The sequence below is a fragment of the Thermobia domestica genome, chromosome 3, assembly GCF_964235325.1.
Source record: "Thermobia domestica chromosome 3, izTheDome1.hap1.1, whole genome shotgun sequence".
Taxonomy (NCBI): domain Eukaryota; kingdom Metazoa; phylum Arthropoda; class Insecta; order Zygentoma; family Lepismatidae; genus Thermobia; species Thermobia domestica.
The window spans coordinates 74,767,098-74,780,150 of record NC_137456.1 but is presented as its reverse complement, the minus strand read 5'-3'; the positions used below and the strand labels follow the sequence as shown (position 1 = coordinate 74,780,150).

At 34.4% G+C, this 13,053-nt stretch overlaps 1 protein-coding gene across 2 annotated transcripts in view; it reads left to right on the top strand.

Annotated features, from left to right (window-relative positions):
• The window catches only part of LOC145680521 (uncharacterized), a 229,381-nt gene that overhangs the window by 185,314 nt on the left and 31,014 nt on the right, over positions 1-13,053 (top strand). Inside the window, exon 1 of one of the 2 annotated variants that reach the window (XM_081751127.1) lies at positions 7,714-8,150. The exons of the other annotated variant lie outside the window; for it this stretch is intronic. The gene's annotated coding sequence lies outside the window, so the exon portion shown is untranslated. Of the gene's footprint in view, positions 1-7,713; positions 8,151-13,053 lie in introns of those variants that run through there. 2 annotated transcript variants of the gene reach the window in all.

The following is a 13,053-nucleotide window of genomic DNA, read 5'->3' as shown; positions in this document are numbered from 1 at the left end:
GTGACACTGCTACTTGCTTCATTATACGCTAATACTGTAGTAGGTTTTTTTATGCAACACTTACGTTCGTATTTACCGTTATTATATCTTGTACAGTGCAGACTGGTTCAAATTGCAAATTACTCACAACGAAGTCTAGTGTGCTAAACAGGGTAGCCCACGAAATAAGACACAGAATTTTCGTGACGAGACAGAGCATCTCCAATAAGAAGAGATACATTTTGCGAGATGATACATCACTTTCATGACACCTTTTTTGTTATTATTTTTTAAGAAGAGACAAGATTTAATGTTAGTCTTGGCAATCCTAGTGCTAAACGTTCAGCTACTCTGGATATATACCAAGTATTGTACAATGCGTTCAATTTAAAAGCGATATCACTCACTCCCTCCTCGTTTCCTCCCCTTTCCTCCCTTCCACTGGATTAAATTTTTCCTGTAACAATAAGCATAACGAAAAAACAAGACTCAAATATACCTTACGTACCGCTTTTAAACTGAACGACAACGAAAACAAGACTCAAATATACCTTACGTACCACTTTTAAATTGAACACACTGTGCATCGTGGTAGATGTACAATTTGATAGTTTGGGCAGTATCCACTCTAAAGTTACCAGGACTGGAGTATTTCGGAAATATTATACCTTTTTGGACTTTCATAATACTATTCGTAAATGGACGTGAACGAATTTTCACGTTCCCTCGTGTTCTTGAACCTTCTGTCTCTCGGGCCACCCTCTCTCCCTTTCTTTCTTTCTTCCTTCACGGCACGGTGGCTTAATAGTAGAGTTTTTACCTCTGATATGGAAGTCCGTTGTTTGATCCCAGCTGATGTTGGGGAACAGCACCGTGTCTGTGGGTTTTCTCGGGGTTCTCCCGTTCCATTCCAATTTCTCATTCAACCAATCCTGTCATAATAATTCAATTTCAAGAATCGTCTTTTTTTTTTTTTTTTAGTCTAATAGGCATAACCATGGGACGTTAAATTAAAAATTAATTTTCTCTCTTCCTCCCTCCTGTTTTCTGCACAGTTTATCGCGAAATTTCAATGTTTTCAATTTGGTAAATATACTGGTGAAGCAGTATTTTTCTTTCTTTTAATGTATCTCACATCAGCAATTTTTCCATAGTTCACCTGCGATCGGCCGCATGTACGTAGGTCTCTCTGTAAAACTAGAAAACTTGAGCTGCACAACATGTAAGTTGGGTTGCCTATGTACTAGGGAGTGAGTTGTAATAGATGCATTTTGGTTTCTGGTGTAGGTTTGATGTTGAAAAGCAACATTGGAATTCAATCAACCAAACGTAACTGTAAGGAGATCCGTACAGATGCAACACTATAAATAGATGATAATATTTATTGATTTAATTGAGTGAAAGTTCAATTGCTAAATATAACTGAGAGGTTATCATAGCTTTATAGTGTGTTCTGTCACGTAGCATATTAAAGATGATGAGGAATACAAAAATATCAAATAGAAATTGTTATTGTTAAAATAAAAACGTGGGGGAAATACAGTATCTCTAGAAATCCCAGTATATAAGGTAGAATCGAATTTGATACATTTGCTTCCGAGGCTAGCTCTCTACAAACGACAGTCAATGAATTTTTGTCAATTATAAAGCAGCCTTATTCAACCTAGAGTACGGGATGACTTCTTACGGGCTACGTAAAATTCTATTAAATATCTAGCATGATTCTTCTGTTTATAGTAAAACTAGGTATTTAATAAGTAAGAAATTATATTATTTATTTTTATATATATATATATATATATATATATATATATATATATATAATTAATTGAATTAAGGTTCACTTAAATCTGGGAATACACGCTTCAGTGGAAAAGTATTGTTGGTGATGCACGAAAAAAGTTGAATATTACTGATTTAGAGTACGAGTATTTTTCCAAAAGAAACGTTCTGACCCATTTACCTAATATATTAAGTTAAGTCAGTATATTGAAAATCATTAGAGGATGAGTAAGTTGATTGGTTTCTTTTTCTTATCGGTTCAAAAGAACTTGTGAGAAAAACTAGAAACTAAGGGGCAAGAGTGGTGGGAATATTGAGAATTAGGAATATGGACACCATGTACTCTACAAGAACTGAATAATTATATAAATTCATTCCAAATATATTTACTTGCACACCTATTATTATTATTATTATTATTATTATTATTATTATTATTATTATTATTATTATTATTATTATTATTATTATTATTATTATTATTATTATTATTATTTTGATGTAAGAGGTTGTAAGTTCTTACACTGCTACAATACTCTCAATAATGTAGACTACGTTCTGTATATTCTGATGTTACAGTAAAATCTAATGTATTATCAAATTGGATGGCACGTCAACAGAAACAGATACATTGCACAAATAAATAAATAAATAAATAAATAAAGTTTATTCCCGCAAAATACAAACTATCAACTGCATCACATTGGCAACGAAGAACATGCTATTCGTTTTTCTATATTTTTCTCGAAAACTGCTCATGAAAATTTACTCTAAAAAATGTTACCTTCTTCACCTTGTTATGATCTATCGATTGATATTTTAGTTAGAAAGAAATTAAAATTTAAGAATTAATTATGGTTTAAAGTTATATCTCATTAGCCATGCTACCACTTTGTACTGTCATCTTCTTTGTGTCACACGGAAGATAATAATATAAGGGCATATTCCAATATCGGTTTCACCATAATAGCTGCCATGGTTTTCGTTCGGTATGCTTATAAAAACAATCTAATTCTAGCACTTTTTCTGAAAATATATAATTTACAATTACTTATCGTCTTTTCGGGTGCAAAATAATACTCGTTCAATACTACATAGACGTAGTGGCGTGTAGTATTAGACCATCCCCCACCAAAAAAAAAAAAAAAAGGGCTACTCTCAACAAAAATTTCTTTCTTTGTATTTCTGAAAAATTGGAGACCTGATGTTTGAGATTACCTTCATACTTCTCGATACGCCAAATGTTCTCATTACACCATGCCAGAGATGAAGTGGGATCTTGGTCAAGTGGATTCTAATTTTGAATGAGAATCACTGGGTTCCTAAGTGGCGCACTATAACCCGCCACTCATACGGTGGCCATTGTCTTTTTGAACAAGATTAACACATTTGTTGTGTATTTGTAAGCCTTAGATACACCTCCACATCCGACAATCATAAGGTCACGTGTCAGCTGTAATTGCTGTGGAAGATATTTAAAATTCAATACACATTGATGAAAGTTGACTGTCGCTTATTAGTAGTCATAGCTTAACAGCAAAATTAACAACAGCCCACTCACTAGCACCAACTTCATTGACAATGAACTCCTTACTATAAAATAAAAACTCGGGTCAAGAAACACCAATGGTATGCACATAAGAAATCAATGTCCCCAATCAATCTTCAAAAGGGATTCGTCTTAAAACATATTCATACATGCATCTCTTTGTTTGTTAATTGTTACTCATGGCATACAAATACTCTTCTCAACACATGAGCACAAGATACATACAACTGTAGATATATATATTCATACTCCTATCCATCATATCAAGGTTCTGCCTTCCACTTTTGTACTCGTTGTAACATAATACATACTGTATATACGTCTCATTTAGGTTACATGAAGTGAAAGTTTACGGTTAAGGAAAATTAAGAAAAACTATTTTTAATGTAGTTTTGTATGTAATGTGTTGTCATATCTCACAAAGTAAACAGCGTATAGCAATCTGTACATATGAGATCATTGAAGTCAAATATTGCTGCTTCTGATCAGTAGTGGTTTGTGGAAAATTAGAGCGCTGACAGTGGTAAGTTTATCACACTCTTCGTGGACCTCTTGTGACGGTCTCAGAGATTAAATTAAAAAATATTACATTTTGTACATTACATTACATTTTATACGTACACTTTGTACATAAATTTACAAAACGAGATTTAAAAAAAAGCTTTCCAAGAATCGAATTGAGAGGAAACAAGGAAGAATTTCCGAGACATAACGGAAATTATGTTAAAATTTACGAAACGAGACAAAATAACCTTATTTTTCGTCTCGTTTCTTCTCGTGGGCTACACTAGCTGTAGTCCCGTATTTCGAAAGAACATTGTGATGTTATATTTCTAGATGGAATAAGATGTCAAAGTGCATAGTTTGTCATTAATTTTACAACCAGACTCGAGTAATATGGTATGGAGTCCGTAGTAGATTGGTTTGTACAAGGGTGTCCGTAAAGTTACTATGCATTATAAATGTATGCTTTTATGTAGGTAGTGGCCTCGTGTAGCGTAGTCACTAACGCTCTCGCCTTCGGTGCGAGCAGTCCCGGATTCAATTCCCGGTGAGGACACTCGGTCGGAAAAGTGTAAAAAGTTTTTTTTTTTAGGCCAGCCATCCTGAATGAGGTTTTCCTGGGTTTCCTCATTCACACCAGGCAAATACCGGGATGGTACCTAACTTATAGGTCCCAGGCCGCTTCTTTCCTTCCCTTTCCCCGGATAGTGTGCTCGCCGAGAAACGTCATCCCTCATAAGTGACGGGCTAAATGGCCATAGATGCCGAGAGCCCAGAAATCTAAATCCTAAACCTATGTAAGTAATATGTGATTACATCTATATATATCGTAAGAAAGACCCTCGCTACACAAATGTACAGAAATGTACGCACACATGTTTGTACATCCAAAAAGGTTCATTTTAAAATGACCTTTCAGTGGCGTGACTTTACGGACATCCTGTATTATTGAGAACTTACAAAACAATTGTCGAGAGGATAATTGTCACTGAACTGTAACGACATGTGAAATCGAAAGAAAAGCGTTCTGTCATTAAAAACATACAATGATATACATTTTTTGTTTCAAAAATAGCTCCCTTCGATAATGAATTCTGGTTATACATGCATTACACTTCTACATAGAAATCGAAAAGAATAGAAGTTATTGAAATACTAAGAGACTAGAAGATAACTATTCACAGTTTTGAATATGAGTTTGTGTCATAAAGGTCAATGAATAACAAAAGAAAGCGAGAGAAGAGAGTGCTTGTGATTGCAATTTATTGTATTTTGATTGAAGTGGTAGCGAACTTCTTGTTTTGACAGTGGTGAGAACGTCCTCGGAATACCTTTATCCATTGTAGAAGGCCATCCAATACCAAGAATTACTACCATCAGACTGTCAATCAGAGAGGGGAAATACAGTACACAAACATTACACGAATAAAGAAAGAAATATGAATCGAAATGAACAGGTAGACAAAGGAGAAAAAGAGGCCATCATGCAGTAGAAGAAACAAGAGAAGAAAGAACAAGAAAAGAAAAAGCACAAGCAGTTCTCGTGACCTGGAAACGTGGTTCCTTCTCACAAAGTAACTGATCCTTCTATAGGCTGAAGAAGAAGGAGCGGCCGGCAGTCTGCTAAAGCGTAAGCCAACGAGGTTTGAATTAAAATGAAGGAACCACAAAATTGTGAACGAATCAAACTTTCCAACTAGCAACAAGCATCAGTATCAGAAGACGAAGTCGTCACTAACCATTAGACAGTGTTGCCAGTCCCTGAAAAAAATATTATCATTAATAGGTACTGCACAGAAATTTTTCTCGAAAATTTTCGAATCTTCTTTTTCTATACTTTTAATTTAGAGCATTGTAGTAGAACTAGTAATAATAGTTTATTTATATCCTGTGCTAGTCAAGGGGCTAGCGCAAGCACGCTTTTGGTTCATGTGGTTACTGATTCGACTGCCGGTGGGAGAGCATTGGACGCATTACAGTGGTTTGGATCCCACCTTAAACTGTAGGTCCACGTCTCATCTGTACTCAAAATCGAAGGTACACTGAAAGAAATAAACAAACGAGCAAGTTTATTTATATTATTAGTAACAGCGATCACTAATCACAGTACTTTGTTATGTTATGAGTTAGGTTCGTTCATTCATATACAGAAAAAAATGTTTGCCTTCTTATTTACATTTTTGAGCGGTAATAAAGAAAATAAAGTATTATTAATAATATAACAAAAATAGGATTTTTCTGTTTGTTCTCGAAAAGAAGTGCTATAAATATTGCATGTGTAATCATGAAATAACACGTAAAATGACCTGTAAGTTATGCAAAGAGGACCCTATAATTATTTTTTTTTTTTTAAGGATCACGTTTGAGCTTAAATTATGTTATTGTAAAATGAAATGAGTTGAAGCTTTTAGTTGCACGTCCCATGCTTATATCTTTTTGGTTACAGAAGGTGGATGATTAATTAAACTAAATGACTATAAAAGAAGTGGTTGAAAAACAATGTGGGAGGAAACGGAAGGACACCGAGAAAACACAAAATGTTGTCCACCAATTTTGCAATTGTGATTTTTGTTTTTATTCTTTAGTAATATCAATTTCACTTTCTATTTGTTTAAATCAACTCAGTGATGGAGCGCTTACCTCTAGCGCATAGGGTTCCTGGTTCGGTCCCCGACCCAGTCTTTATGGTGGACAACATCGTATCTAAGTTCTATTCCACATTATCATTCCACCAATTATTCCATCATCATCCACTTGCCTTAATCATTCGTCCCCTTTAGGCTAATGGGATAATTGTAGGGCGTTTTAACATTTCATTTTGAGTAACCAATCCTTCAACTTACACAAAGGTTCAAATCTCGCTGTTGAAATGTGCATTTAAGTCTAACTTGAACGGGATTAGCCTTCTTTGACTTCGTTTGTATACACCATATATCCTTGGTAAGCTGTAGAACTGTTAAGACTGTTAAGTTAATTGTATCTTGACCGAATTTGCTTTCACAGGAATCCATGAACACATTCTTAATCCTTTGCCTATTATTACGTAGTAGACTGAAGTTATAAAGGACGTAGAATTCGAACCCTATTCTCTCTACTCAGGTTTGGAACCGAGCCGCTGTACGTACCTCCAGTAGGGTGCCTTTCGGTAAAGGACATAGGGAACTAGTATAGGAGCACAGTACACAATGAAACAACAGATGGCAGGACTTCTATTCATGTATATATTATTGAAAATTTCATACTCTCACAAACCTATTTTCATAAAGTATTACAGGAAATATATGTTGTTAGTACTTAGTGTAAGTGTTAAACGTCAGACACCCTAGGAAGGCGATGGCCTTGGTCTTAAAATAACACGCTAACAGTGCTAGACAAATAGAGTTGTTTGAACATCATTATCTTTTTGCTGTGCAATAGCACGTTAGTAGGTTAATTAATGATTGGCATGGTTGGGTAATGATAATTTGCAAAAATACAGCTGAAAAATGCTTTGTTGACCAATTAACGATTTGCCAACAGGTTCGACTCCCAACATTCCGAAACACAATTGAGTTTGTTGGGAAAGTGGCCAGTTCAATATAGGGCCAACGTTGGCAGCTGTCTGGCCTACCGTTTCCCACTTTTGATCTATTGTCTGTCCTGTTAGGAGTATGGGTTTACTCTATGATATTGGTAATATCAAGACATCAAACAGATTAACAAATAGTCTACTCATGTTGTGATTAATCAGCAACGATAAGCATTTCAAAGTAAAGCTGCTGGGATTTTATATCGTAAAGTTAAGAATATTTTATCTCGAACTCAAATTTATCGGATGATTTAATATATTGGCAACGCTGCGGGCACTAGACAACAAACAAGCAATGGAAAACGGAAGAGCAAAGTTGTGGCGCGTGAGAGCGCGGGAAAAGCAGCCCCACTCACTCACTGCGAAAGGAAAGAAAGGACTTCACCAGACGTCGGCTGCTTCACCTTCTTTTCTACTTCCAGTCCGAGAGTTCCTCTTCCAGACAACTTCGGCCAGTCACTCAAGCAAGACATGTTTTGATACAGCTCTCTCGCACCGCCTCCACTTCACTCACTATCTTTGGATATTAATAATAACAGTAATAACAAAACACGGAGGAGACTTGTGCGTTCTGGTGATTCAAAAAGAAAATAATATTGTCATTTAGTGTCAAGTACGTTTTTTTTAGTGCTTCTTTGACAAGTTATTAGAAAGTGTTTTTCTATTGTTGTGTGGAAGTGTGCGATTGTTTACATATAAAATTATAAGTATTTGACCAGCCACTGGAACACGGATACTTAAGTCCGGAAAAGGATTAATTTTTTTCTGGTATGTAAGTGGATTATTATTATTATTACCATTTACTTAGCTATTGTTCTTCATTTGTCTACTTCAAGAGTCAACAAGCAATTCTTCGGACAGAATAGGAACAGGAAATAACATTAAAAACAAGGATTTTAAGAATGATCAAAAAATGGATCAAAAGATTGCGATCTTGGCCAATAATTAGTTTTTGGTTCAGAGGCCACAAAAGTTTTGAACGGCCCCTAAATCGAGTTTTCGTATTTTCTACGGAATTAGCACATCATACTGAGTTAAGTGATAGTTTGGGTTTGGCTACACTATATGTAGTGCTCCACATTTATAAGGCGCACAAGAAAATTTTATTGAAATATATTGGATCTTTTGTACCAAAAATATTTTCATTGAAAATGGGATGGTAGAAACAATATGTTCAACAAAAACATTAGACAGAATGTAATCAGTACGTTCCAGACGCCCCGTTTTATCCAAAACGGTCCAGGATTTACACAATTTGTTCCCCCAAAATTGTTCTAAACTCCAAATGTCTTCAAAACAAGTTAATATCGTTCGTACGATATATTTTTCTTTTAAAAAAATCTAACTCTGTCACTTACTTTTGGTGATGACCTATCATAATTTAATTAATTTAATATTTCAGTAAAAAAAAAGAAATGCATGACTGACTCTACTGTAAATTTTCATAGTGGCCCCGGTTTTTTATCTGAAGATCTTGGAGATCCACATAATATAGGCTTGCTTATTAAAGGCGTGCTTTAGTTGATTCATTGATTAGAGAATAACAGCCCTTACAATGCTGTATCAAGCGTGTCTTACGTCTATAAGGGGATTTGAATTACTACTCGGGCTTTTTATCAGAGTCGAGCACTCTCACCTGGAATCGTATCTAATACCATGCGTGTTAGCCACTAGGCTACAAAGAGGCGCAAAGAAATAATAGCAACTAATTATTATGAATATTCGACCAAGGTTTTCCACGTGTAGTTTTTCCATTGTAAAGTTCTATGTTTGTTTCAATAGAAACACTAAAACTGCAAATACTCATTGGCATATGTAGATAATTCCTTCATACATGTTTGAGTACACACGCATTAAGCATAGTGGCCGAGTTCAATTACCATGGGAAACTCTTGCAACCCACGTAAAGCTGCAGGAAGTTCACTTCTCATATGAAGGGTACGGGGGAAAAACAAGGAATGTCCATGTATGTGCTTTTTCGGGTGCTTTGTCCTATCTGTTGTGAATCTTGGCATTATTTGACTGTCTATGCCATACATGCGTAGATGTAGAAATGTTCATGTAAAAAGTGGCAAAAGATTTCATAACACTATTCTTTCGGTTTTCAGTATTAAAACGCTGTTTTCTCGAAAATGCAGTTTTGTGACATTCCTTGTTTTTCCCCTTACTTCATATGTATTCTCATTGCTGAAAAGAGACATTAAACTTCAAGGAAAGCAACCCTATTGGCAAACGTATTGCCATGCCATTGTTTTGAAGCTAGCATTCAGCAAAATAAGAAGCTATGAATACATTTTGATATTGAAATAATCAATGGTTAATTGTTACTGATGTTGGCGATCGTTAATTTAATAATATCAACCATTTTCCTATTGTAAAGGTTGAATTACAGTTTTACAGTAATTGAGTGACAGCACTTTTGTCAGTTAGTCGTTATATTTGTTCTGAAAATCCGTAATTCATTTGTAACCATTAATATAAAAGAAAGAACAATTTATTCAGAATGTTACATTATACTTACTCAACATATCAATCATTAATCCTTTGATTCATACTTGTTAGATCTGAAGAAATTCTAAAGAAGATTTATCCAACAATCTTGTAAAAATCCGAAGCAAACAGTGTGTTGTCGATAGATATGTTGAATATGAGGATGGATAATATAAACAGTTTCCCTTGTTATCGTTATATATGAAAAACGATTAGGTTATCTGAAAACTGTGAAGTATAGAATCTTCTCAGTTGTGGCAAGTGATCTGCCAATAATGGCAGAATACCTACGATAATAACTATTAATATCGTTATGAATAGAATGAGTTAAATTTTTAGTTTAGCGTTCCATGCAGCAGCGAGGCTATATGAGAACGTGGACCTACTGATTAACGTAGAATCCGAACCACATGAGCTCCCGCCGGGAATCGAACCCGGGTCTCCCACACCAAACCACCTTAAATATTAACTGTTTTCTGTTATAATTCTGTGGAAACTTTCTTTAGTAAAAATGAAATGAAATCTTTAAGTTTTACGTCCCACGGTTATGCCGGTTAGGCTAAAGGAGACGGTGAGGATGAGAGATGAGTGAAATGGTGGAATGAAGTGGGAGGAAACAGGAGAACCCCGAGAAAACCCACAATTTCTTTAGTAAAATTATGACTAATTACTTGGAAAAATCGTTGATAAATTAACAGTGACGCCTAACATCAAGGGTAGAGTTGATATTAAAATAATGACCGATAATAACAATGATCAGTCATCATCATACTCCATAACAAATGTATCACTCGTGTTATGTAGTTTGTTAAAAATAGAATAGGAAAACGTTTCCAGCTTCTAGCTCAGCATTATTGGGATTCGACTAATATAAATGGAATTTTCTATTTTTACTGAACATACCTGGAAAATTATCATACTTGTTAATATTACAATGATAGAACATTATTTATCCGAAGCTTATCTTTATTCTCAGTAACATGTAAATATGGGTCAAAATGCGAACATATCCATTACATTTAGTTCACGTGAAACACACAATTAAAAACCAATGCCATCGGAGTTGAATTTGAGTTGAGTTACTACTTTTACTACATTTTTCTTCAACCAGTAATTGCTACAAGATACTCAGTCCCCTTCTTAGAATAGAGGAGGTTTGTACACTCATGCCCAAAATGACTGTCGCATATCTATAGCTGTCTTCTTATAAGAATATAATTTAATAATGATTTTGCAGGGTAATTTTAATACTGATACTATGTGTATAATAACTATGTGTATTTTGATACTGAAATGTATAGTTGTGGTAAGTTTCATAGGAAAAGAATTATAAATTCGAAAATTAGAATGAGTAAAACAAAATATTGCTAAATGGACAAGAAAGTTTTATTTTCGTTTTATTGTTCTTATTTACTGCTCTTTTGACATGAAATTTGCCACATACGTGTCTCTGCCAGTTATACACACACTAACATTATAAGAAATACCGAGCGAATTCGTTATCAAATTATATTCACACAACAACATATTTATAGACATGCGACAATAATTTTAGACATGAGTGTACTTGCTAGCAGACACACTTTTGTGTATTCTTTTGTCTTTTAACCATATCAAAATCTCACTAGACATATTGAAACCTAGAACTGTCAGATGATCGATCATATTTTACTTATATCGATGCATCTACGTTATAATGACGCTTGCTTGCTTGTTACTAGAAATGTATCGCTTATTATTACTTTATATAGCATTCTGCTTCTCTTTCTGTAATACAGTATGTAGACTAAATTTATCTATTTCTCGTAAACCTAATATATATCCAATTTTGTGACACATGACCTCTTTCATAATTATCATTTTTGTGTTGTGTACTTGGACTTTTCTAACGTGGGAATCCAGATCATTTGAAGAAAAATCTATGATATACAAAAAGACCTTTTATGTTAAATTCTGTTTGATACAAATATAGATCACAAGATATTCCAAAGTTCAAAGTTTATTGCAATATTATAAGAGGAATCTGTTCGATCGTTTTATAACCATGTATTTGTATCTCTTAGCGAAAGTATTCAATGTAGAAAGAGCACGGAAGACAGATTTATCTTTGAAATTTTCTCCACAATATGGAAAGAAGCATTGCAATACTACATACATTACCAAAAAATGTTCATAAAATATGGCATGGGCAGCTGCCGAGATACAGAAATCATCATGATGAAATAACATTTCATATCTGAAAAACTATTGGTCCAATGCTAAAACCGCGGATGTGAAAATTTTGTTATTTTCACCTAAGTGCAGTTTCATGTTATTTGAGGCACACAGATTCCAATACCAAAGTGCAATTTGTGAAATATGAGTATATTAGAAGTTATCGTTAATTCCTAAAACATGTACCTAAGTCTATATACGGATTTTTCGGAGTATGTTAATTATTAAAATGCTTATAACTCAAAAGTCAAATTTAGCACATTCGCGATTTTGGCATTGGATCGATGAAATAAGTAAATAAGAATAAACTTAACAATATTTTAGCCTACTCGACTATTATAAAGGAAGAACAATGTTTCATTTATTCACTAGTTCCAGCGTAAAGACAATTTTTGTGCCCGTTATTTTTCGCATTATTTCAAGCGTCTATCACTTTCGATCTTATTTGTTACTGCATTACTTAATTTTATTTATTTATTTATTTATTTTATTTTTTATTTTATTTTATTTTATTTTATTTTATTTTTGTAGAACATACTGGTAGTGCAGCTATTTGAACGATATTGAAACAAAAAATTATCCATGTTATTAAAAATAATGTGTGCAAGAGATCCGGGTTCAATCCCCAATGACAGTTCGTGCGGTTCGGTCTGACATTGAGTTATACGTTCACGCCTCTTAAAGTTTCGATTGTGTAAAGAACTAAAACTAAAATTCTCATGGCAACATGTTCAAGCTTATTCGTTTTTGTCCCATTAGATACTATAGATATACCACTTTGACTTGTCACCTAGTCGTCCGTTCGAAGCGCTGCTATCGACTGAAGGAATTCTAGTCCCTTTCGTCATCCTCTCTCGCTTAGCAACAACTGAACCCTTATTGGCTAAACGCGTGGGTGTGAGCTTTACTTCGCATTTTTGCCATGGATCAAGACATTTTGGCAGCACTATAGTACCATTTCACTAAG